Source organism: Pocillopora verrucosa, chromosome 1, assembly GCF_036669915.1.
Source record: "Pocillopora verrucosa isolate sample1 chromosome 1, ASM3666991v2, whole genome shotgun sequence".
Classification (NCBI taxonomy): Eukaryota; Metazoa; Cnidaria; class Anthozoa; order Scleractinia; family Pocilloporidae; genus Pocillopora; species Pocillopora verrucosa.
In genome coordinates this window covers 9,901,452-9,926,850 of record NC_089312.1, presented here as the reverse complement: position 1 = coordinate 9,926,850, position 25,399 = coordinate 9,901,452, and the positions used below count along the sequence as shown (strand labels likewise).

General features: G+C 37.2%; 2 long non-coding RNA genes across 3 annotated transcripts; both read left to right on the top strand.

The window, feature by feature from the left end:
- The first annotated feature begins 245 nt into the window (after positions 1-245).
- LOC131779477 (uncharacterized) lies at positions 246-14,907 on the top strand. Of its 2 annotated transcripts, XR_010717102.1 has the most exons (5): positions 246-635; positions 805-1,844; positions 2,497-2,531; positions 2,728-2,868; positions 11,257-14,907. It is a non-coding gene; the product is annotated as an uncharacterized lncRNA (long non-coding RNA). The 2 variants fall into 2 exon arrangements; XR_010717101.1 differs by having other exon boundaries at positions 246-1,844; positions 11,257-14,906.
- Positions 14,908-19,720: 4,813 nt separating this feature from the next.
- Positions 19,721-23,075, top strand: LOC136280003 (uncharacterized). Its single transcript, XR_010717100.1, has 2 exons — positions 19,721-20,130; positions 21,661-23,075. It is a non-coding gene; the product is annotated as an uncharacterized lncRNA (long non-coding RNA).
- Positions 23,076-25,399: the final 2,324 nt, after the last annotated feature.

Genomic DNA, 25,399 nt, shown 5'->3' with positions numbered 1-25,399 from the left:
GTAATTTTGATATTTTTTATTTTTTTAGAAAACCTTCAAATATCTGTCTAGATTTGGAATACGTGATTAGTCTTTACGCAAATTCTTTTGCGAAATCAAAAAACGCAGTTGTGGTGGTAACCAGCCATTAATGATCATCGTTTCCCTTTGTGCAGCTCTGTGTTCCACTGTACCAAAGTCCTCTAAATCCCCAAGTTCATTCCAGATTCCAGACTGTTGTCTCTTTAGGCCAGGATGCTAAGACCTTGGTCAGTTTGATTACAGTGTGTCGTTCAAAGTGCGTAAGAAAGGCATATCATGAAAACAAAAAGGCTTCAGGTTGTTAAAAAAGCGAACAAACAAACAGGCAAACATAAGAGCTAAAAGGGCGAGCAACGCCACTAGAGAACTAACTGTAAACACACCACGTTGGTCGGTGTTGGGCTAAGACGATTTTGGGGACGAACGGAGTCCAAAAGCCAACGGTGTTGTCCTTTTAATGAAAAGTTTACAATTGTGTAGTTCATACCACTTCTTTGGATGGAAGTTTATTGGATGACTTGGACAAAGCGTAATTATGTCGTCTGATATCGATGGAAAGTCTCAAAAGTGTCTGAGGAAAAGTTACATGCATGCCCGTGCAAAATGTGCATCAAGTAAGCACGTTGAAATTTTCGCCATAATTACAACAAGGAAACTAACTAACCCCTTGAGATTTAAATGAGAAAATGATAGGTCATTCCCTTCGATTTATCGTGCAGGTGAATTTGAAGTATCGAAGAGCAAAGTGATTGAAATAAAATCGTTCCAATCAATGCATTATAGGACTTGTCATCTCAGCTGGGAATGCTGACGAACTTACATGTACCTGAAAATTGTTGGCAAAATCTGTGGCTTGTTCACCATGAACAAAGAGAGTTTGACTGAAGAGCAGTGTGAAAAATGGTTTGAGATTCATTGGTGTTAAGGGTAATTTACAAAGGCTCCTGCCCAAGTTTGCCATGGAGATTTAATGTGCCAAATGGTAGTGATGATAAAAAATGAGTGATTGTCATTCCATCAAGCACACATTGGGATGAATTCTGTGGAATTGCCACCATTATGAAAATCAACAAAAACACTGACCAAGAATGTCACCAAAAGAGATACCTTGGGAGGGTGTTACATCTGAAGCTGGAGCTTTTAATGAACAGAAGACCAAGAGTAAGAAAAAGGCAAATTAGACCAAGAAAATACTTTGTGTATATGCATACATAGATAGACAATATGTATTTGTTAATCCTTCACCTTGCAACCAGGGGCTAGGTGAGCCAAACTTGCATATTCTGCAAGCGTCTCTATAGTATTTTGATATCATCTTTTCAATTCCTAATTATCTTTTAAGAATGCTTTACTGAAGGAATTCAAGGAAGGAGTGCACCTAATAAGTAGTCCCTGTGGTTCCTCCTCCTTTGATTTCTTCTATAAACCTGTTTGGCCTCTGAAGCATAACTGTTTTAGGTACATGTACCATGTTAATGATGGCTGCGTGGAAGGTTTCCCTAATATCCTTTCTTCTGTTGATGTGCATCAAATATCCATTCTGATTCACAGAAATTTATTCAATGTCAATACCTTATGACTATCATTAAAATCACTGTCTTGAAGTAAAAGGAGAAGAGAAAAAAAAATGTCTTGGATCATACCATGATGACCTGAGTGTTTTATCAGTCCCTTATGTTGACCAAAGCAAGAAAGCAGGTGTGGGAGAAAAAGTTGCCATTCTGGATCAGTGTAAGAAGCTGAGCTAAAAGCATGATAATTAAGCTGCTACATGAAATACCTATATATTTTGGTCAGCCGGCAGTTCATATATTTTCTCTCAGGTGAGAAGTTAACAGTTTACTGTCTTTGTAAAGCAGAGAGAATACACTTTACAACTAGGGAGAAAAATTGGGAATTGAAGATGTTGTGCATGCATTCTTCCTATGATGATCATACTGCCTGGTAATAAAAGTTTGGTTTCTTCCCTAACAACATCAAGTTTTGTTAACCTTTTCCACCCTTACATCAGTATGCATCTTCTCCATACTGTTCCCCATACATTCCCTAAGGTGCTGATGAGGAGAATTTGTTTCATAATCCAGAGCTTCTCTAAATGGTGACCATTTCCTTTATTCTCATTACCTTAATATGTGATTTGGGGCTGATATTGTGATGAGAAATTAAATGCCAGTCACTCTTAGAGGTTAAAGGGTTAAGACCATCAAAATGACTGCCACCTACATGTATCTTTAGAGGTATTCAATTTCAAAGTTTTCTTTGACTTGTAGACTTGATATTCTTTGTTAGGAGTGAAATTTAGCCAATTTAAATAAACGAGCTGATTTAATGACTGCCTAAGACTTATGTTGCATTTTGTTGAATTATGTATAGCTGAGTGGTAAAGTTGCATCTTGCCTCTAAGCCAGCTTGTGTATCAATTCCCTTTTACCTAAACAGTAACCCAAACAACGCTACTTTTTGTTATATTTGAAGTTTTTTGTCCTGGCAGTTATGGAACAAAAATCAAGGTAAAAATTATGTTAACCATTGTTTTTACCTGGAAATCTGAAATGAATCTAATTAAACATGATTCAGAGGGCATGTTTTATATTACAAACATAATATAACAAAAAGGCAGAAAGCTTCTTGTTTTGTAAAAATGAGTGTAATCCATTCATTTTTTTTCTGACAGTGAATGTTCTTTATTCCTGTCATGTCATGCAGATTTAATTGTCGGGATTCAACAATTCAGAACAACAACCAGGTTCTAACTTTTTGCACACAGTTCGTATGCATGCAGGAGAGAGACGTCTCACGATCATAAATTTCTCAAAATCTATTACAGAACAGAGCTCATATCATATGGTAAGTCGAAAATATTTTAAAACAATTCACTTTTAGCCATTCAATATTTATCCTAGATTGCTCAAGAATACCCCAGAAATGGAAACTCGGGGAAATTATAACCAGTGACCACCTTCCATCCACTGGATCTTGTGATGCTGATAAATAATAAAGCCTGAGTAGAGGCTTCATTTGCTCTCCTGATAGAAATCATGCAGTTTTCCCATCAATGAAACAATTGTTTCGAATATGTTAATAGAAGGGTGGTGAGTCTTTAAGACCAATGAGCAAGCTTGTTATTAAGTTCAACAAATCTTGGTCCTAAATTAAATTAAAACAAAGAGCGAACATAACTAAATCATACCCAACACAATGCATGTTTTCCGCAGACTAATTTCTTTGACTGACTTGTTATTGCCCCCAAAGCAGCAAAAACGACCAGTTATTGCATTCGTTCGCAATAACAACAATGTTTATCGAAAGGAGAAGAATAACTAAGTATAGTGGCATGTCGAAATGAAAGAAATGATGAAGCTCGCACCCTGTCATTTCAGTGCCTGATGCGAGGCCTTTTATCCTCGAATAAAAGAGGCGGCATGCGCTAACTTCCTTTGTTTGAAAGGAACATAGGTTAGAGCTGAAACTCTACACCCTTGGTGAATTTTTTGCGTGGGCATGACTTACCGAATTCAGGACCAAGGGCGGATCCGGATGACAAAAAGCGATAGACATAACAGTAGAAGGCACATTAAGCTAAATATCAAATATTGATTTTTTTTCTCTCAGAGTGTGAGCGGGTGGTGTTCTACAAATCCTGCTATCTGATAGTTAGATATGCGCTGTTAGAGGAAGCTTAGAACTCCAAATGACTACTGACGGGAGAAAGTCTCGTTTTATAGCATTTTAAGTGGCCTCTCGATAAAGCCCCCCCCTCCGCTCTCATAATCATCATTTCCATTTATTAGCCACTAAAGATATAGTACTTCTACAGGTTTAAAATTTTGTGAGGAGGGAAGGGGGGGAGAGGTGGATGAAGAATTAGATGGCGTTTAATTGATTGCCGTGACATTTGTTTTTCTCGACTGACTGTACATTTTCCAGTTGAATTAGTGAAATTCTGCGTAAGACTGTTTCAGTCCCTCGACTCACTCGTGTGGATGTTACGGTAATGAATAAAGATTATGTTAGTTGGTACTTACAGTTCATAGAGAGATCCAGGGAGAACTCCTGAGGTTAAGTTCTGTAACTGATTATGGGACAAGTCCCTGGCAACAAGAAATAATCACAACAGATAGTTAGATGTGCGCTGTTAGATGAAGCTTAGAATTTCAAATGACTACTGACGGGAGAAAGTCTCGTTTTATAGCGTTTTGAGCGGCCTCTCGATAAAGCCCGCACCCCGCTCCCCCGTCATCATCATCATTTCCATTTATTAGCCACTTAGTGTATAGTATTTATACAGGTTTAAAAGCATGATAGGGTGAGGAGACCTCCAAGAAATCACCAGGCTTATAGGGAAAGCCACCTCGGTTGTCATTATGTTTGTAATCAGTTAAGTTGTGGATGTGCGGCTCGGCCAATCCGAACTCATTTCATTAAAAAATGAGTCATCTTTTTACAGTAAAAAAGTTAGTCAAACCAGTGATCGATATTGGGAGAGAATTCCAAATTTTAGGACCTTGGTAAAATATTGTAAATTGTTTAAGATTAGTGCGACAGTTCCATAACTGAATACTTGCCTATTTCCACCCTTAATTTCTTAGATACGAAGAAAACCTGCTTCTGTTGCCTTTAAAGTTTCAACGACAGCTGAATCAGTACAGGTTAATAGTTTATTAATAAGCTCCCTTCTTGATTAAGCGCCTTCCTTCCGATAAACGCCCCTCCTTTCAGCCGAAATTTTACAATAGCGCTCCGGTGCTTACTCGAGGAAGTACGTTAAATGAAGTTGCTTGATTAGGTTTGACGGAAGGTTTTTTATCAAAAACCAAATGGGACTCGCGATAGAAATGGTCAAGATAAAATTCTGTGATAGAAATATTACATTTGCAAATAATCCAAGACTTTGCTTATCCAAGCAGTATGCAGGACGTTTGTCATATGAGCTTCGTAATAGACCTCATTCACCGTAGAGTCTCTGTGGCTCAGTGGTAGAGCAGTGAAGCGCGGAATCCGATGGTCTGAGGTTCGATTTCTCATGGGGACTCAGAATTTTTTCTTTGTCCCACGCTCATGACAAGACGAAATTCTCTTCGAATTTCTCCAATCCAAGACGGAGTTTTCGGATCAACACAGATTTTTATATCATTGTGCAGCCTGTTTTCGCTTATACCTTTCCCCTCCCCCCTTCACCCACGACTGTTTTACGTATTGTAGCTGCGCAATTAAGTATTTAGACATTGTATTAGAGGTCATCTTCAATTTCATAAGCCAACCCCTCCCCCGTGAGAAATTTTCTTGCCGCCACTTTTGATAATGTGGTTACAATCATATATAAATAGTTTTCAATTCGGACAATGAAAATACTTACAAAAGGCTATGTAATGAGTTTTTAGATAAACTGAAACTTTTCAGACATTATCCTACTGATCTCTTTGCACTCACTTGTATTGTTATCTACAAATAATCACAGCCATCGTGGAAAACTGATTCTGATTGGTCCTAGCGATTTTGTTATATCACCATAAATTACTCAAACAAGTTTACCATTATAGTGAAACATATACATGCAGTCTGCATCGGAAAGACTATTTTCTCGGCGAAGACAAAAATTTTGTTTTTCTGCCGTTTTGCTTTGGAAGATTTCTCATCGTAAACTGAACTTCGACTTTGCATGTCATTTAAAAATAAAAACAGTGATATCAGCAATAAAAAGTCTCAGAAAAGTAAGGGGAAAATAGTTTTCTCGGCCACACTGAAGAACAAAGAAACTAACTTTTGGTTACTATGAAGGCGAGAGCAACCCGGCATCAGTTCAACTATGAAGAAATGTAAAATGGTTTCCGTGTTTACATAGCCTGATGTAAACACTTGGGAGGTTGGGAGAACACGAGATAAGCGAAGGAAACCACCACGCGAAGCGGAGTGGTTTCCAGCTTATCGAGCTTATAAAGAGGAACGAAAACCATGTTTACATACGCTCATGTAAAATGGTTTTATGGCCAATCAGAGCGCGCGTACTATTTGAATTATTTTATAAGAGAAATTGTGAAATTTTTATCATTAAAATACAATGGGATACAAATGTACATATCATAGACTACCAAACATATAGAGGAACTCTTTTTTAATTTCACACTGCCTTTATTTCATCGAAAAAGCCTTGCCATAAACAATTACAAGATAGTTTCAGTGATTAACGCCTAGTGAATGCTCTCACAAAATGTGGAACGTCAACGTATGTATCAGCAGCACATTGTAGTGGTTAAAACCAACGAGTTAAAAACAGATGATTTCAGAGTTCTGAAGCTAGTCGTTGTAAAACTAAGACCAAGCTTAAATGTTTAATTTCAGTTTCCTTAGCGCGAAAAAGTGTCTTAAAAACGGGAAATAACATGAGATGATGTTAAAAAATGCTGTCCTCCTGTGAACATGATGAGAGAAATATGACAACGAGAAAGTTTCCGCGACTCTTTAGAAAAACTGTGATAGGGCAGAATAAATTTGAGCTATACGTTCTTCCCTGGAACTTAGTGTTTAGTTCACCATAAATAACACATCATGCTATGGACACCTGAACAGGTCATATGGGTGAAATGTTCGTTATTTTCTGGAAGATTTATAGCCAGCTCCTAAGAAATTGCAATAATGTTTATCATCGGCTTATTCCAGTATGAAATAGCAAGTAGATGAGTCTCCCAAACAACTTAGCAATCAGACTCGTTCCACAGAAATAAGAGTCGTGCACCAAGGCTCCTTGATAATACGTAACGAAACACTCAGCACACTCAGCAATCTCGAAATAGAAATCGCAATAGGGTTTACGTCAGTGGTCAAACGGCGGAAAACTAATCAGTGATTAGGGCCAGGTATATTGTAATCGAAAATTTATTATATTATACTCTTTAACGTGGCCCCTGAAAACGAAATATCATGCCCAAAACTATGCTCCTGTCCTATAAACTCCCCTACTCCCCTGCTCCCCAGGCCTCCCTCTCCCAGCCACCGAGGGATAAAATTAAATTACAAAATGTAAAAGGTGGCTTACTGCAACTTCACACAAAAGAGATCACGTTATTGGACCAAATTCCTTGCCCTCACTTATTTATCTCTTTTTGAATGCGTGAGGTAGTAGCTAGGCCTTCAATAACAGAGAAGTGGTAGAAACGGTATTTGAGACGTTTATGCTAAAAACGACCCCGAAAACGTTATTGTAAAAGTGCTAGAAACGCAGTTTCACGTATTTACTCTCAAGAATTTTCGTAATTATGCTGGAATTATGCTTCATCCTGTCTGACTAAAGCAGTGCACCCATGATTATGACGGAATAATTTATCTCAGCCTATCTGTGACAGTCGAACGGTTTCAATTAAGTCATTATCAGTATTATAACTTTCGCCCAAAACATAATACTCTTAAAATGTTAAATGGCTTATTTCATTGAAAATGGTTGGGAAACACATCGTCCTTTCGCTCTTTAGAATGTTTTCTGCACCCAGCATATGAGAGAATCGCCTGGAGTGGGTGTTTATCATCCCCATTGCGAATAACGTGACACATTTCTCTGGGATTAAAATGAAACGTTATGCAATCAATTTTTTTCATTTTCTTAGCCTTTGGCTTGTCTCCAAAGCCGAAACAGTCATGTCAGACAAATGATCAGTTCCAAGAATCAGCAAGATTGTTTTTGCAGGATTGCTGATTTAAGGAAAAAAGAAACTCCAACTAATATTTCGCTGAGGACGGCTGTCAACCAGCCACAATTTAAAAACCATTAAGTGATATTTCGCTTAAGTCGACATAACGTGCTGAGCGCTCTTTGTCATATCGCTGTAGAGATATTTTGGGGATATAAATCAGCTACATATCGGACGAAAGTTACTTTTCCAGTGTACTGTAAATCACCTCGGTTGCGTGTCTCTCGCCGTTAAGTGTGCTAAAGTAATTTGTTGCCCCGCTTTGGATAATTTTCTCTATGATTATAAGATCAATCTTAATTTGACCCCCTCGCTAAGACATTTTTTACAGGACTGCGGCACAAACGATGTTCACATTCACCATGAAACGCACCTTTTCGTGTCGTCAATTGAAGTTATTTAAGTTAGGAAGCCTTTTCCACTGGGTTATACAAAATGATCAACTTCTGAAGTTGTCGGATACACCGTTCTGAAGAGCTTGACATCGTTCTAGACAGATTTTAAATGAAAATTTTCAACAGTATTACGCAACTGTCTCAGATCCCAAGATGGCGGACATATCAAACGGACGGTGTGATTATCATATCTAGTAAAGTCATATCCAGTGAATGGCAACAATCAGTGATCGATTCCGGCAGTTCTACGTGCAATAAAACTTGAATCTACAAATTGTTTAATTCCGTAAAAGTCGTCTTTTTGATATGCTTTATATACGACAAAAGAGAAATACGATACCTTGTTTATCGATTTCTCTCGCCTTGATGAAACCTGGAATAAGTGTCAACTTCTTTTCACAGGAAATGGAGCGTTATTTTTCATTCAAATTTAACCATCGGAACTCAACAATCCTGAACAACGACCAGACTCTAACCTTTTTCCCACACTTCCTACTGCGAGCGTATATAGTGCCCACTTTCTCTCCAGGGGGCATGCAGAAAAGAGACATCTCACGATTATAAATTTCTCAACATCCGGGCCTGCGGCATAAGCTTAACTTTTAGATTTGGTCTCATTGTATATCCGATACCAATCCGCAGGAAAGTCTAAATATAAATCTACTTGTGAAAACACCGTTTCACACATGCGGTTTGGAAGTTGCTCACTCCGAGTAATGGGCTCCTGTCTCTCTGTAAAAGTTCCATTAAATTAACTGATTGGAGAGGCATCCTGGGCTGGGATATTGGGCAAAAAGAGGGAGAGTAAGTGTAGTTGAGGACTATGTGGTAATCATAAAATTCGGTTCGCGGCAAGCGCTTGAAACAGAGAGATATGAAAGCCCTTTAAACCGTTTGACGGTTAATTTTAGGGTTCGTCGCACCCATTTAAGAAGCTGGCGCGACTTAATCCTGCCCGACCCCACTCGACGGGAATCTTCGACTCGAGAGCCATGGTAGACAAGTGAACTTGTGAATCTCGTATTGAATCTGTGTTCAATCAAATAAAGTTTGTGGTATTTCGTCGCATTTGCAAACGGGGTTCCTCTGGTTGGAAATTGAGAAATTTGAACATTTTTGGCGAAAACAATTTATAAAGAATAAATCTCCCATTATCTGCCTACATTTGAAATACGTGGTTTGTTTTTACACAAATTTTCTCATGGAATCAAAAATAACAGTTGTTTGCTCCAATGTCCCCTCATCCCAGAGTTCAGTCCAAATTCTAGGATGTTGTCTTTTGAGGCCAGGATGCTAATGTTACAGCCCCACGGTGTGTGTTTCGTTCAAAGCGAAATGCATTTTGCCGCAGTGGCAAGTGAAACAGCCAAATTTATGGAAATGCATATCATGGAAGCGAAAAAGGCTTGAGATAATTAACAAAATAGATGCTAAAAGGGCAAGCAGCGCCACCAGAGAATCAAACGTAAACACACTACGTTGGTCGGTATAGGGCTAGGATGATGTTGGGGACGAAGTGATTTCATCACCAACATTGTCGGCGAAAACTGAAAACTTGAGTAGTTCATATCACTTCTTTGAATAGAAGTATAGTGGATATCCTGGGAAAAGCTTAAAGATATCGCCTTGGTGTCAATTCATGCTGAGTTCCTGAGGAGACGTTATGTTCGATTAACATGTGCTTCAGGTAAACCCTTTGAAATTTTCTCACAATGTTTTTATAAGGCAGCTAACCCATTGAGCTTTAAACGAGAAAATGATGACTCATTCTTTTGAATTTAACGTGCAGTTGAACTTGAAGTATCGATGCCTTTTGGACTTGTCATCTTAGCTGGGGATGGCAATGAACTTAACTGAAAGCTATTTGCAAAAACTGTGGCTTGTTCACTATGAATATAGAGAGTTTGATTGAGGAGCAGTGTGTAAAATGGTTCCAGAGTCATCGATGTTTTTGAGGTATTACAAAGGCTCTTTCCCGAGTATTGAGATAGTGATGTGCCAAATTGCTGTGGTGATAGAATGACTGGTTGTCATTTCGTCATGTACACAAGGATGAATTCTGATTCAAACTCAAAGGCTCTTTTAAATTCAGTGTAGAGTATTAAGGATGCCTGAGACACTTGACACCATTATGAAAATGTACAAAATGCTGACCAAGAATGTCACTGAAATACTGATTCTAGTGAGGGAGTCAAAAATATTTCTCATTCAACATAATGTGCAGGCACTCAACAAAATTATATTTTGTCAAAAATAAGAGGAGTTTTGACATGTTGAATTTTTCTTGAAATGATTTTGTTACCAGGGTGTCATCAAAAGTCAAAATCCAATTTTAGTCCATAATTGCCTCCTATGGTCTTATGTACTATGTGTCGATATAGTCATGAACCAAACCAATTGGATCTATTTTGTACTTTCAAAGAGGTGGCAGAATATACTTTTAAAAAAAGTGTTTGATTCTTTGTTGTTGTTGTTAATGTTAACAAAGAATAAACAGATGTGGCCAACCTCACTCATTAGTTGGTATGTAGATTGGTCTACTTACTTCTTGCTAAATTTGAGAAGTTTATGAATGGTTCTGATGATGTTTACTGATGATGAATATTTTACTAATGACCTCCTCTTTTGATGGATTCCAATCAGAGGGTCCCCTTAATATTGAGCCTATCATGGTTTGATGGCTCACAGTTAAACCCCATCAAGGCCTTCATTGACTGGTTTGCAATATTCTAGGTCAAATAAGGACTTCCTGTACATGTGAAATGTCAAAATGATTTTCACAGTTGACATCAACTTTAACTACAATTATGAAACTGTACTGTCTCTCAATTTGAATTCAACACCCATGGCATCACTAAACAAGTGTAGAATACAAATTAATAGCAGGCACCTCTTGATATGTACATACTTGTATTGTCAAGGTCTGAACTCCAATTGGTTTGAACAAATCAGTTAAATATGATTGTGGGTCTTTTAAATAGTGCATCAGTAATTTAAGCTGTTAAAACCATCTATAGTTATTAGTATCTTAAAAATCCATTGACTTGATTAGAAAGTGACAGGGAGGTGTTATCTGTAATTTTTGGTGGCTTCAATTGTGACCAACAGGTTTTGCCATGTAATGATTTGTTAAATGGTTTTCTGATCTTTAAATATAGGTTGGTTCAACTCTCCTAAAAAATGACTGTATGAAATTATAACTATGACTGGTGGCAGCACACATGTGGCATTGTACTGGGTACACTTCATGGCTGGATTATGGCTGTAATTTATGTTAAAGGTATCTAAAGGTTTGTAATAGACACACCTATTCTATGTCACACTGTGCATATTTAGAAAGACAACATTTATTTGTTAATCCTTAACCTTGCAACTAGGAGCAAGGTGAGCCAGGCTTATGTATTCTATCATCTACTCAAGTCCCTGAGTGGCTTTTAAGAACACTTGTGTAGGAGGAATTAGAAGAAGGAGTACTGCACTCAATGAGTAGTGTGGTTCATCCTCCTAAGTTTCTTCTATAAGTATGTTTGGCTTCTGAAGCCAAACTGTTTTAGGTGTTAATTTACATGTACCTTTTTCATGGGGGCTGACTGTTAAATGTTTTGAAATGCATTAAATGTGGCTGGTGATTGCTCTTATACACAGACATTTAATTATTTAATGCCAATACCTTAATTATGACTATCATTGATGTCACTTTCTATAAGTAGAAAGAGGAGAGTAGAATGCTTTGGATCATACCATGATGACTTGTGTATTTTTTCAGTTCTATTAATTTGTTGATTTAAAAGCAAGCAAGCCTGCTTGGGAGAAAATGTTACCATTCAAGGGTAAACAATATACGGCATAAAATTGTGTTAAGAGGTGGGCAGTCTGGATCAGTGTAGGAAGCTGAGCGATAAATCTGCGACACAAAATACCTATATCAGTCTCTTGGTCAGCTGGCAGACATATGCTTTCTCCCATGTGAGGAATACAGATCACTGTCTTCATAGAAAAGAGAGAATACACCTTTTTTCTAATCATAGTAACAACCAGGGGGAAAATTTGTGAATTACTTCTAGGATGTTGTGCATGCATTCTCCAATCTTATTGACTGGTTGGTTTTTTTCCCCAACTAGAAAATCAATTGTTGTTAACATCATCAAAATGACAGCAACCTATCTTTTAAAACCATTCAATTTCAAAGTTTTCATTGACTTTTGGACTTAGTGTTGTTGAGAGCTACTTGTAACTTTAGCCAAGGTAAATAAACTAGCTTATTTTATGACCAAATATTAGACTCATGTTCCATTTTGTTGAATTGTGTGTGTATAGCTGAGTGCTAAGGATGTGTCTTGCCTCTAAGCCAGCCAAATAACACTACTTATTGTTACATTTTGCAGTTTTTTGCCTGAATTTTATTTACAGTTATGGGAGAAATTCAATTCAAAATGCCATCCACTGTTTTTCTGTCCTGTAACTCTAAAATAAATCTAATCATACCTGATTCAGAGCACATTTTGGATATTATGTAATAATATTACTAAAAGGCAGAAAGCTTAAATTTTGTTTTGTGAAAATGACTGTATTTCATTATTTTTTTTTTCTGACAATGAATGTTCTTTATTCCAGTCTTGAAGTAATTTTACAAAATGGGGCGTAGTTTACAGTTTGTGTATTATTGATAAGCAATCCACATTTTTTTAAATAATATTCAACTTTCATGCATACTAGCTTAATGGCTTCTTTGTAATTCAACTTGAAATAAGAAGGTGGCAAATGCAATTTAGTGTTGAAATATGAAACAGTGGCTTTCTTAAGTCATTGGAAATGATGGTGGAGGCGTATATTTTGTATCTTTAAGTTGATATCAGTCTAAAAGAATATTGGTGTAAAAGACATTTTCTCCTCAGGCAAATTGAAATACAAACTTACTCAAATTCTGCACCAATCTGTGGCTACTGGTGTATGTATGCATACCTTTACCTTTCCAAACACAATAAGGATTTGAGTTAAGAAACAGAATTCTATTCCCCTTATGTATCTGGTGCTACTTGACAATCCTTTATAAATTTCTGTGGCTTTTTGCTTCTAGAAACTGAAGCATCCACATAAACATCAATGTGTATTCAACAAGAGTTTAATTTATGTGCGGTTGAAACTGTTATGATGAAACCAGCTTGATTGGGTGGCATTATTTCCTTAGTATCCTGTATGAATAGCTATGGAAAATGACTGATTAATAAAGAGTTAATCAATCACATTTGCCAGCAACAGTCTTGGTAGCCATGATTCCTTTTTGCATTCATAACTGTTACTAAGCTTTCATTTTTAAGGTCAACTTTGTGATGGAATTGTTTGTACTGTTCTCAAGAGTTGTTTTAAAACTTGGGCTTTTCTCAAGGTGCCAGGGTGTGGCAGTCAAATCAATTGAAAATATTCTTAATCTTATCAATGAAAATCATTAATCATGCTTCTTTTTCCTTTTGTTAACTCATTTACTCCCTGAGTGATTGATATGTAACTTCTCCATACAATTTCAAACTGTTCACAGAAGCTCACAAGAAATGAAAATGTGACAGATGAGAATTTCCAACAGGAATACTTATATACCACCAAAATTAATAAATAGAAAGTGTGGTGAGGAGGTAATTTAACAGTGCACATCATTGGTTGTTCATATATGGGTTAACTAGGGGTTTAGTTGTAATGAGACATAGACAGGAAAGAAAGTACAGTATCATAATAATTTGCTTTGATAATAATTTGCTTCTGAGGTGTGTGTGTTAATCCATTCAAATTGTACATATATGTACCCTGTCAAGAGAGGTTTTCTTGACTCTACATGTGTGTGGCTCCCAACAGTTTCCACAGCTGTTCGTGGGTGATGTATATGGAACCAGTGAACTGATTGAAAAGATTGGTGTTGAGGTAGACACCACTTTAAAAGTTACAGGAAAAGCTTTTGACCCCTCTCTTTTATTGTCTGCATCTACAGGTGAGCTGTCACAATACCTCTCCACGAAATCGTTGGAAATTAGGGAAATTTAGTTGATAACGTAAATAAGCCACCATAGAGAGTTTCAAAGCTTGCGTTTCGAGCGTTATTACCCTTCGTCAGAGCGAATGATGAAGGGCTAATGTTCGATTGAAACATCAGGTTTGGTATTTTCAGAGAGACGAAATTTTTAGGCTTTGTAAATGAATAGTTACAGTAACAAGTGCGTAAAACTTGTAGAATCTCAATAAGTGTTATATCTGTGACAACCTCTTGTTTTGAGATGAACTGAGTTAATGAACATGTCGAAAAATTATCTTTCTTGGTATATGGATCGGAGTGAGTTTGATAATGAATCACCAGAATGATGGTCGAGTTATAGCGAAGCTGCACGTTTGGTGCCAAAATTTTACTTATTGACTGTATTTTCAGATGTATTGCGTCGCTGAGTTAACGTAAATAAATGTTGTTACGATGTAGGTGGTTTTAAAAGGATTTCAGTCCCCGTCATAAAATAGTGAAACAACTTTCAGAGAAGGGTAATCATTCAGGTAGCAAGGCTAAGGGCGGATCCAAATGACAAAATTTGTGGTTGCAAATTATGAGTTAACAAATGGATTGACACGCGGCCTAAATACCGTTTGTAACTTAAAAATCCTTCACCAATAACAAATCAGAAAGCAAGATACTTGTTCACTTTTACAATAAATTTAACTTACTATTCGAAATCACCAGAACAGTTTGATCGTTTTTAAACGCCAAGTGATGTTTTGAGTTCTACGATCTACTACAAATACACTTTTGGCAAGTCCGTTGAAATTTGGACATTTCTATTATAAGTTGCACAACAGGAACCGAGGGATTTTCATGGCATGAATAAATGCAGCATTAAATCTCTTGTGTCGGAATAGTGTCTCACTTGACTTCAGTTTTTCGGTGGATGAAGGACAAGATTTGCGCACGCCGGTGCAGCAAACAAACGAACAGACTCTCACTACTTCAAAACATACATTTAAAAATGGTGACAAGGACTTTCTTTGTCACTTAAAATTTAACAGAGGTAGATCTAGGTGGATTAATCGCCGATGGAACTGAATAATACTCTCCTTAACATCACTGATTGTTTTTAAAGAAAACATCGTCATGATAGTCATGTTGCAAAGATTGCTTGGAAGCCCTTTTAATTACCTTTATCTTTACGCAAATAAAACTGTTTGGGTGAAGCCTCTTTCTTTAATTTGCATCACCTCTTTTTTTCTATACTATCTACTCGCCAAAACTTTTTTTCAGTTTATGGCTAGGAGGGTCTTGCCGTAAATAAAGTTCTTAATCATACAGGCTCTTTTAGCAAACATTTGTTTAACTCTTTAAAACAAATGGTTTTCACCAGCCTAGGTGGGTCCGTATTATTTACATTACATAAATAACAATTATGTCTTGTAAACTAAACGAACTACCGAGTCACTTAATGATTAATGCACCCGAACCCGAAACCAAATGAATTTCCCATGACAAGATTTTCATGTCGTAACTGCGCTCTGATAGCAACTGCTCCTAGGGGCTACAAACTGCTAAAATCCTAAGATAAGGTAGCAAAAAGTCTTGTATAACTTGTACTTACCTGGTTTCCTGGTCTTTGCCTTCCCTACCCCACCCTTGATACAAGGTTGAGTTTGATTTTGAGGCCAGTTTCTAGTATCTAGTCCTAGCATGGCGGGTCTTGGGGTTTTTGAGGAGGGAGGGGGGGGGGGGGTGAAGAATTAGACGGTGTTTTTTTGCACGCTTTTATTTTTTCTCGACCTTTGTAAGTAGTGGAATTCTGTGTGAAACTGTTTCGGGTCCTCGACTCACTCGTGGGGACGTTACCGTGATGAATAAAGATTATGTCAGTCGGTACTTACAGTCTTCGGAGATAATAAAAGCTGCTGAAAACTCCTGGGGGTAAGTCCTGTAACTGATTATGGGATAAGTCCCTGTCAACAAGAAATAATCAAAATAGATAATTAGATGTGCGCTGTAAGATGAAGTTTAAAACTCCTGACTCCTACCGGGAGAAGGCTTGTTTTATTGCCTTTTAAGGGCCCCCCCCCTGGAATAAGCTCCCCCCCATTTCCTCCATCACTTTCTTAGATACAAAGAAAACCTGTTTCATTGGCACTTAAAGGTTTTTGAATTTATGGATCAACACAGATTTTGATGTCATCGTGCAGGATGTGGACCAGCCGGCTTTCGCTTATCCCCTTTCCCCCTCCCCCCTCACCCAAGAATCTTTTACATACTGTAGATGTGAAATTAAGAATTTCGACATTGTATCAGGGGTCATCTTCAATTTCACAAGCCACCCCCTCCTCCGTGAGAAATTTTATTGCCGTCACTTTTGATAGTGTAATACAATGATACATAAATTCAGTTTTCAATTCTGACAAAGAAAATAAGGCAATTTGTAAAGCTTACACAAGTCTGGGTAATGAATTTTTAGATAAACTGAAACTTTTCAGACATTATTCTCTGCACTCGCTTGTATGTTTATCTATAAATAATTGCACCCATCGTGAAACACTGATTCTAATTGGTCCTAGCGAGTTTATTATATCACCATATATCTGAACTTCGACTTTTTGCATGTTATTTTAAAATAGAAACAGCGATATCAGCAATTAAAAGTCTCAAAAAAGTAAGAGGAAAAATTTTTCTCAACAACACTGAAGAACAAAGAAACCAACTTTTGGTTGGTATGAAGGCGAGAGCGACTCGTTGTAAAATTTTTATCATTTAGGTACAATGGGTAACAAAATTACATATCATGGACTACCAAATGCAAAAGGAAGTTCTTTCAATTTAAAACTGCCTTTATCTCATCGAAAAAAACCTTGCCAAAAACAAGATAGTTTCAATAATTAACGCACAGTCAATGCTCTCACAAAATGTGGAACGTCAACGTGTCAACAGCACATTGCAGTGGTTAAAAACAACGAGTTAAAAACAGATGATTCCAGAGTTCTGAGGCTAGTCGTTGTAAAACTAAAATCGAACTTGAATGTTTAATTTCAGTTTCCTTGGTGAGAAAAGTGTTCTAGAAACGGGAAATAACATGAGATGATGGTAAAAAAAAGCTGTCCTCTTGTGAACATGATGAAAGAACTATGACAAAGAGAATGTATTCGCGACTCTTAAAGAAACTGTGGTAGGGCGAAGGTACTTTGAACTATACCTGCTTTCCTGGAACTTATTGTTTAGATCATCACAAATACCACATCATGCTATGGACACCTGAACAGGTTATGTGAGTTAAATGTTCGTTATTTTTCTGGAAGGTTTATAGCCAACCAAGAAATTGCTTATCATCGGCTTGTGCCAGTGGTGAAATAGCAAGTAGAAGAGTCCCCAAAACAACTTAGCACTCAGATTCGTTCCTCAGGAATAGGAGTGGGGCACCAAGGCTCCTTGATAATACGCAACGAAACACTAGTCTCCGAAGCCGAAACGGTGATGACGGACAAATTCCAAGAATCAGCAAGATTTTTTTTGCGGGATTGCTGATTTGAGCAAACAAGAAACTCCAAATAATATTTCGTTGAGGATCCGGGTGTCACTCAGCCACAATTTAAAAACCAGGTGTCATCGTATTATGAAGGACAACGGATTATTCTACAACTTCAAGTCGCTTCCGTCCGAATGTGTTGCTAGATAAATGGCAGTCGATAAAATTGTGAGAAAGACTTACATAAATGTAATTAAATAGCGCATACCCTGATCTTTAAACCCGGTCTAACATTTCAATGGATGTCACTGTCAGTTTGTATTCGTACTGCACACGAACTTAATTATTTCTGAGATAGCGATCAAGATGGGAAAGGAAAATAGACGTAAATGACAAGAAATTATTTAAATACAACTGAATTCACCTCTTTTTTCTTTTAATAACCGGATTTCCATTATGTAATGGAGGAAGTTATGAAGTTCATAAGGTCATCGATTTGAGTTTCCATTTATTCTAAAAAGTATTTGGAATTCGTTCCAATCTAAATATTGTCAATAAAATCAAGAAATAGTCGAAGCTCAGTGTCGCAGTCCATGTGTTTCTATCAAGGTCTTTTTCGGGTTTAAGAGATAATTCGCTTAAGTCGAGATAACGTGCTGAGCGCTCGTTGTCGTATCGCTGAGATATTTTGGGAGGGATAAGTCAGCTATATATCCGACGAAAATGACTTTTCTGCTGTACTGTAAATCACATTAGTTCAGTGTCTCTCACCTTTAAGAGTGCTAAAGTAATTTGTCACCCTGCTTTGGATGATTTTCTCTATGATTATAGGATCATATGGTCAATTGAAGTTATTTAAGCTAAGAAGCGTTTTCCACTGTTGTATACAAAATGATCGAGTTCTGAAGTTGTCGGATGCACCATGCAGACAGATTTTAAATGAAAATTTCCAATAGTATTGCGTAACGGTCTCAGATCCCAAGATGGCGGACACATAACAAACGCGTACGGACGGTGTGATTATCATATCTTGTGAAGTCATATCCAGTGTATGGCAATGATCAGGGATCGATTCCGACAGTTATACGTTCAATAAAACTTGACTCTACAAACTGCCTAATTCCGTAAAAGTCGTCTTTTTGATATGTGCTCAGTACACGACAAAAGAGAAATACGATACCTTTTTTATCGCTTTCTCTCGCCCTGATGAAACCCTGTAGTTAGTGCCGACTTTTTTCCACAGAAAATAGAGCGATAATTTTCAGTCAAATCTAACCATCAGGATTCAGCAATCCAGAACAACGATCAGACTCTAACCTTTTTTCCACACTTCGTACTGCGAGCGTATATAGTGCACACTTTCTCTCCAGAGGGCATGCAGAAAAGAGACATCTCACGATCATAAATTTCTCAACATCCAGGCCTGCGGCATAAGTTTAACTTTTTAGATTTGGTCTCATTGTCTATCCGATACCAATCCGCAGGAAAGTCTTATTTAAATATAAATCTACTTGTGAAAACACCGTTTCACACATGCGGTTTGGAAGTTGCTCACTCAGAGTAAAGGGCTCCTGTCTGTCTGTAAAAGTTCCATTAAAGTAACTGATTGGAGAGGCATCCTGGGCTGGGATACTGGGCGAGAAGAGGGAGAGTAAGTGTATTTGGGGACTGTGTAGTGATTATAAAATTCGGTTCGCGACAAGCGCTTGAAACAGAGAGATATGAAAGACCTTTAAACCGTTTGACGGTTCGTCACACCAATTTAAGAAGCTGGCGCGATTTAACCCTACCCGACCCCAGCAGATTATTTTAAATCACTCGACGCGAATCTTCGACTCGAGAGCCACGGCAGACAAGTGAACTTGTGAATCCCGTATTGAATCTGTATTCAATCAAAGAAAGTTTGTGGTATTTCGTCGCATTTGCAAACGGAGGCCGTCTGGTTGGAAATTGGAAAATTTGAACATTTTTGGCGAAAACAATTTTTGAAGAATAAATCTCCCGCTCTCTTTCTAGATTTGAAATACGTGTTTTGTTTTGATATAAATCCTCTTACGGAATCAAAAATAGCAGTTGTTTGTTCCAACGTCCCCCTTATCCCAGAATTCAGTCCAAATTCTGGAATGTTGTCTTTTGAGGCCAGGATGCTAATGTTGTCATTTTACAGCTCCACGGTGTGTATTTCGTTCAGAGCGAAATGGATTTTGCCGCAGTGACAAGTGAAACAGTCAAATTTATGGAAATGTATATCATGGAAGCGAAAAAGGCTTGAGATAATTAACAAAATAGAAGCTAAAAGGGCCAGCAGCGCCACCAGAGAACTAAACGTAAACACACTACGTTGGTCGGTATAGGGCTAGGATGATGTTGGGGACGAAGTGATTCCATCGCCAACATTGTCGGCTTTTTAACGAAAACTGAAAATTTGAGTACTTCATGTCACTTCTCTGAATAGAAGTGTAGTGGATGTCCTGGGAAAAGCTTAAAGATATCGCCTTGGTGTCAATCCATCAGGAACACAATTTCTGCAGCTCCTGAGGAGACGTTATGTTCGATTAACTTGCGCTTCAGGTAAACTCTTTGAAATTTTCTTACAATATTTTTAATAGGCAGCTAATCTATTGAGGTTTAAACGAGAAAATGATATTTCATTCTTTTGAATTTAACGTGCAGGTGAATTTGAAGTATCGAAGAGAATCAAATCGTGCCAATCGATGCCTTTTGGACTTGTCATCTTAGCTGGGAATGGCAATGAACTTTACTGAAAGCTATTTGCAAAAACTGTGGCTTGTTCACTATGAATATAGAGAGTTTGATTAAGGAGCTGTGTGTAAAATGGTTCCAGAGTCATGAATGTTTTTGAGGTATTACAAAGGCTCTTGCCCAAGTATTGAGATAATAAATGTGCCAAATTGCTGTGGTGATGGAATTGAGTGGTTGTCATTTCGTCATGTACACAACGATGAATTCTGATTCAAACTCAAAGTCTCTTTTAAATTCAGTGTAGAGCATTAAGGATGCCTGTCACACTTGACACCATTGTGAAAATCTACAAAATGCTGACCAAGAATGTCACTAAAAAACTGATTCTAGTGAAGGAGTCAAAAATATTTCTCATTCGACATATTGTGCAGGTACTCAACAAAATGCTATTTTGTCAAGAATAAGAGGGGTTTTGACATGTTGAACTTTTCTTGAAATGCTTTTGTTACCAGGGTGACATCAAAAGTCAAAATCCAATTTTAGTCCATAATTGCCTCCTATAATCTTACATACTACACATACAAGTCATGAACCAAACCAATTGGATGTATTTTGTGTTTAATTACTTTAGGTGGCAGAATATACTTAAAAAATGTTTGATTCTTTGTTGTTGTTGTTAATAATTAACAAAGAATAAACAGATGTGGCCAACCTCATTCATTGGTTGGTATGTAGAGTGGTCCAATTACTTCTTTCTAAATTTGAGCAGTTTATGAATGGTTCTGATGATGATTACTGATGATGAATATTTTACTAATGACCTCCTCTTCTGATGGATTCCAACCAGAGAGTCCCCTTAATATTGAGCCTATCATGTTTTGATTACTCACAGTTAAACCCCATCAAGGCCTTCATTAACTGGTTTGCAAAATTTTATGTCAAATAAGGACTTCCTCTACATGTGAAATGCGATAATTGTTTTTACAGTTGACATCAGCTTTAACCCTTTAACTCCTAAGATCTCATTAGGTCGTGGTCACACATGGGAGTTAAAGGGTTGACTACTATTATGAAACTGTACTGTCTCTCAGTTTGAATTCAACACCGATAGTATCACTAAACAAGTGTAGAATACAAATTAATAGCAGGCAACTCTTGATATGTACATACTTGTATTGTCAAGGTCTGAACTCCATTTGGTTTGAACAAATCAGTTAGATATTGACTGTGGATCTTTTAAGTTGTGCATCAGTAATTTAAGCTGTTAAAGCCATCTATATTTATTAGTACCTTTAATATCCATAGACTTGGTTAGAAAGTGACAGCTGTAATTTTTGGTGGCTTCAATTGTGACCAATGTAATGATTTGTTAAATAATTTTCTGATCTTTAAGTATAGGTTGGTTCAACTTTTATTATCACTACCACTGCTGGCAGCACATATGAGACATGGTACTGGGTAAACTTCATGGTTGGATCATGCCTGTAATTTATGGTACAGGATTCTAAAGTTTTGTAATTGACACACCTATGCTATGTCACACTGTGCATATTTACAAAGACAATATTTATTTGTTAATCCTTAGCCTTGCAACCAGGAGCAAGGTGAGCCAGGCTTACATATTCTGAGAGTGTCTTTATAGTTTGATATCATCTTCTCAAGTCCCTGAGTGGCTTTTAAGAACACTTGTGTAGGTTTCTTCTATAAGCCTCTTTGGCTTCTGAAGCCAAACTGTTTAAGATATTAATGTACATGTACCTTTTTCATGGGGGCTGTGTTAAATGTTTTGAAATACATTAAATGTGGCTGGTGATTGCTCTTATACACAGACATTTAATTATTTAATGCCAACACCTTAATTATGACTATCATTGATGTCACTTTCCTTAAGAAAAAGGAGAAGAGTAAAATGCTTTGGATCATACCATGATGACTTGTGTATTTTTGTCAGTTCCATTAAAAATGTTGATTAAAGCAAGAAAGCTGGCTTGGGAGAAAATGTTACCATTCAAGGGTAAGTAATGTACTGCAAAACTTGTGTCAAAAGAGCTGGACAGTCTAGATCAGTGTACAGGAAGCTAAGCTAACAGTGATAAAGCTGCTACAGGAAATACCTAGATCAGTCTTTTGGTCAGCTGGCAGTTCAAATGCTTTCTCCCAGGAGGGCAATACAGATCACTTTCTAGGTAGTGAGGAGAGAATGCACCTTTTTCTGATTACAGTAACAACCAAAGGGAAAATTTGTGAATTTCATTTAGGATGTTGTGCATGCATTCTTTCAATCTTAATGCCTGGTAAGAAAATGCTGATTTCTTTCCCAACTAGAAAATCAAGTATTGTTAACATCATCATGTTAATTACATCTGTAATTAATGTTAATTAAAATCATTTACTTTCAAAGTTTTCATTGACTTTTGGCCTTGGATTTGCTGAGAGCTACATGAAAATTTAGCCAATGTAAATAAACTAGCTCATTTAGTGACTGACTTTAGACTCATGTTCCATTTTATTGAATTGTGTGTATATAGCTGAGTGCTTAGGATGCATCTTGCCTTCAAGCTAGCTTCTGTGTCAATTTTCATGCGTACTAGCTTAATGGCTTCTTTGTAATTCAACTTGAAATAAGAAGGTGGCAAATGCAATTAATTGTTGAAATATAAAACACAGTGGCTGTGTTTAGTCGTTGGAAATGATGGTGGAGGCTTGTATTTTGTATCTTGATATCATTATAAATGAAAAGTAACGTTGTAAAAGATATTTCCTCCCCAGGCAAATTGAAATAGAAACTTATTCAAATTTTGCACCAATCTAAATGAGTTGTTGTTTTTTTTTTTGTGTCATTTGAATGACATAAATTGTGTTCCTTCTCTTTGTTAAAAAATCAGAAATATTTTGAGTCCATTAGTTTGAGGAATTAAAGTGCTATGTTTAATTTGCCATTATCATTTATGCTGTATGTATTTGTGTTGAACAGGAGATTACAATCAAACTAATACATGTTTCTCTTGATCATCCAGTAGGGTTTTTTTCTTAAATGAATAATATGATGATACTGATGTTATTAACAGTGCAAGGTGATATCGTCTAAAAGATAGCTACTAAGCTCAATGATTGATTTAGACTAAAAAATGTAAAATACTTTTTACCCAGGGTATCCATGTTCACTACCTATTTAGCATCAGTCTCAAATCATCAACTTGCATGCCCCAAAAGCTACTGGTGCATGTATGCATACCTTAACCTTTCCAAACATAAAAGGTTTTGACAAAACAGAATTCTGTTCCCCTTATATATGTATGTGGTGTATCTTAACAATCCTTTATATATCATTGTGGCTTTTTGCTTCTAGAAACTGAAGCATCTTCGTGAACATTATTGTGAATTCAACACAAATTTAATTTATGTGTGGCTGACACTGTCATCATGAAACTGTTTCTTGTTGCAGGAATAGCTATGGAAAATGAATGATTATTAAAGAGTTCATCAATCACATTGGCCAGCAGTAGTCTTGGTAGCCATGATTCCCTTTATCATTCATAACTCTTAACAAGCTTTCATTTGTAAGGCTGGCTTCGTGATGAATTGTTTGAACTGTTTTCAATAAGTGTGTTAAAAATTAGGCTTTCCTCCAGGTGACAGGGGGTGGAAGTCAAATAAATTGCAAAAATTCTTAATCTTATCAACAATAATCATTGATGGTGTCTTTTTTTCCTTTGGTTAACTCATTTACTGCCTGAGTGATTGACATGTGACTTCTCCATAAAATTTCTAGCTGTTCACAGAAGCTCACAAGAAATGAAAATGCAACATATGGGAATTTCCAGCAGGAATACTGATATAGCACCAAAATAAATAAGTGGAAATTGTGGTAAGGAAGTAATTTAGTACATCATTAGTAGTTTGTGAATGGGTTAACTAGGGGGTTCAGTTATGATGAGACATAGACAAGAAAGAAAGAACAGTATCACAATAAATTGCTTTGACATTGGCATTTCTGAGGTGTATGAGCTAATCCATTCAAGATGCACATGTATGTACCCTGTCAAGCGAGGTTCCCTTGACTCTGTACATGTGTGTGGCTCCCAACAGTTTGCACAGCTTTTCCTTGGTGATGTATATGGAATCAGTGAACTGGTTGAAAAGATTGGTGTTGAGGTAGACACCATTTTAAAAGCTACAGGAAAAGCTTTTGACCCCTCTCTTTATTGTCTGCCAAGGGACCACAACATCGTGAGAGGTGGGCTGTCTTATACCTCTCCAGCAAACCAGTGAAAATTAGGTTGGGAAACAAAATTGCTTTTTCAGAAAATGAAAATGTTAAGGCATTGTGGGTAAATTTAGTAGAATTCAATTAGTGTTATATTTGTGACAAACCTTGCTTTGAGATGGATTGATTGAATAAAGATATTGAAAAAATTTTATCTTTCTTTGTATATGGATCGGAGTGAGTTTGATAGTGATCACCTGTATGATAGTCGAATTAGCGATGCTTCACATTTGGAGCCAAAATTGTACTAATTAACTGCGTTCTCAGATGTAATGCGTAGCTAAGTTAATGCTGATACGCTGAAAGTGGTCTAGTCTTAAAATAGTGAAACAACTTTCAGAGAAGTGTGATCTTTCTAGTAACAGGACTAAGGGCGGATCCGGATGACAAAAAGCGATAGACATAACAGGAGCGTGCACTTTAAGCTGACACGTAAGATCAGATATTGTTTTTTTCTCAAAGCGTAAGCGGGCGGTATTCTACAAATCGTGGGACTTGATTGGTACCGAGAGTGGACAGTATTCTCCCGTCTGGCCCGCTCACAGCGGGAGGTATCCAATCCGTTGCGTGTTGAGTCGCCTTGTGCGCCAAGCAGCTTTTATAAGCAAATGTTTAGCCGATAAATAATTTATTAATTCTTTCTCTCTCTCTCTAGAAGAAAATTAGGGCACTTTCATGACTGTTCCCTCTTTTGATGATAGATCAACTGTTTTTGTGTGGTAACTTTTGACAACCCCTATGACAAAGCTTGATAACCCAACCTGTCTGCATGCGAGCAACTCACAAATACCATCTAATCCTCACTGAAACAGCTCGTTATTTGTGCTTGTGAGGTCTATTTTTTTCGCCAAACTGAAGCTATTGACTTAC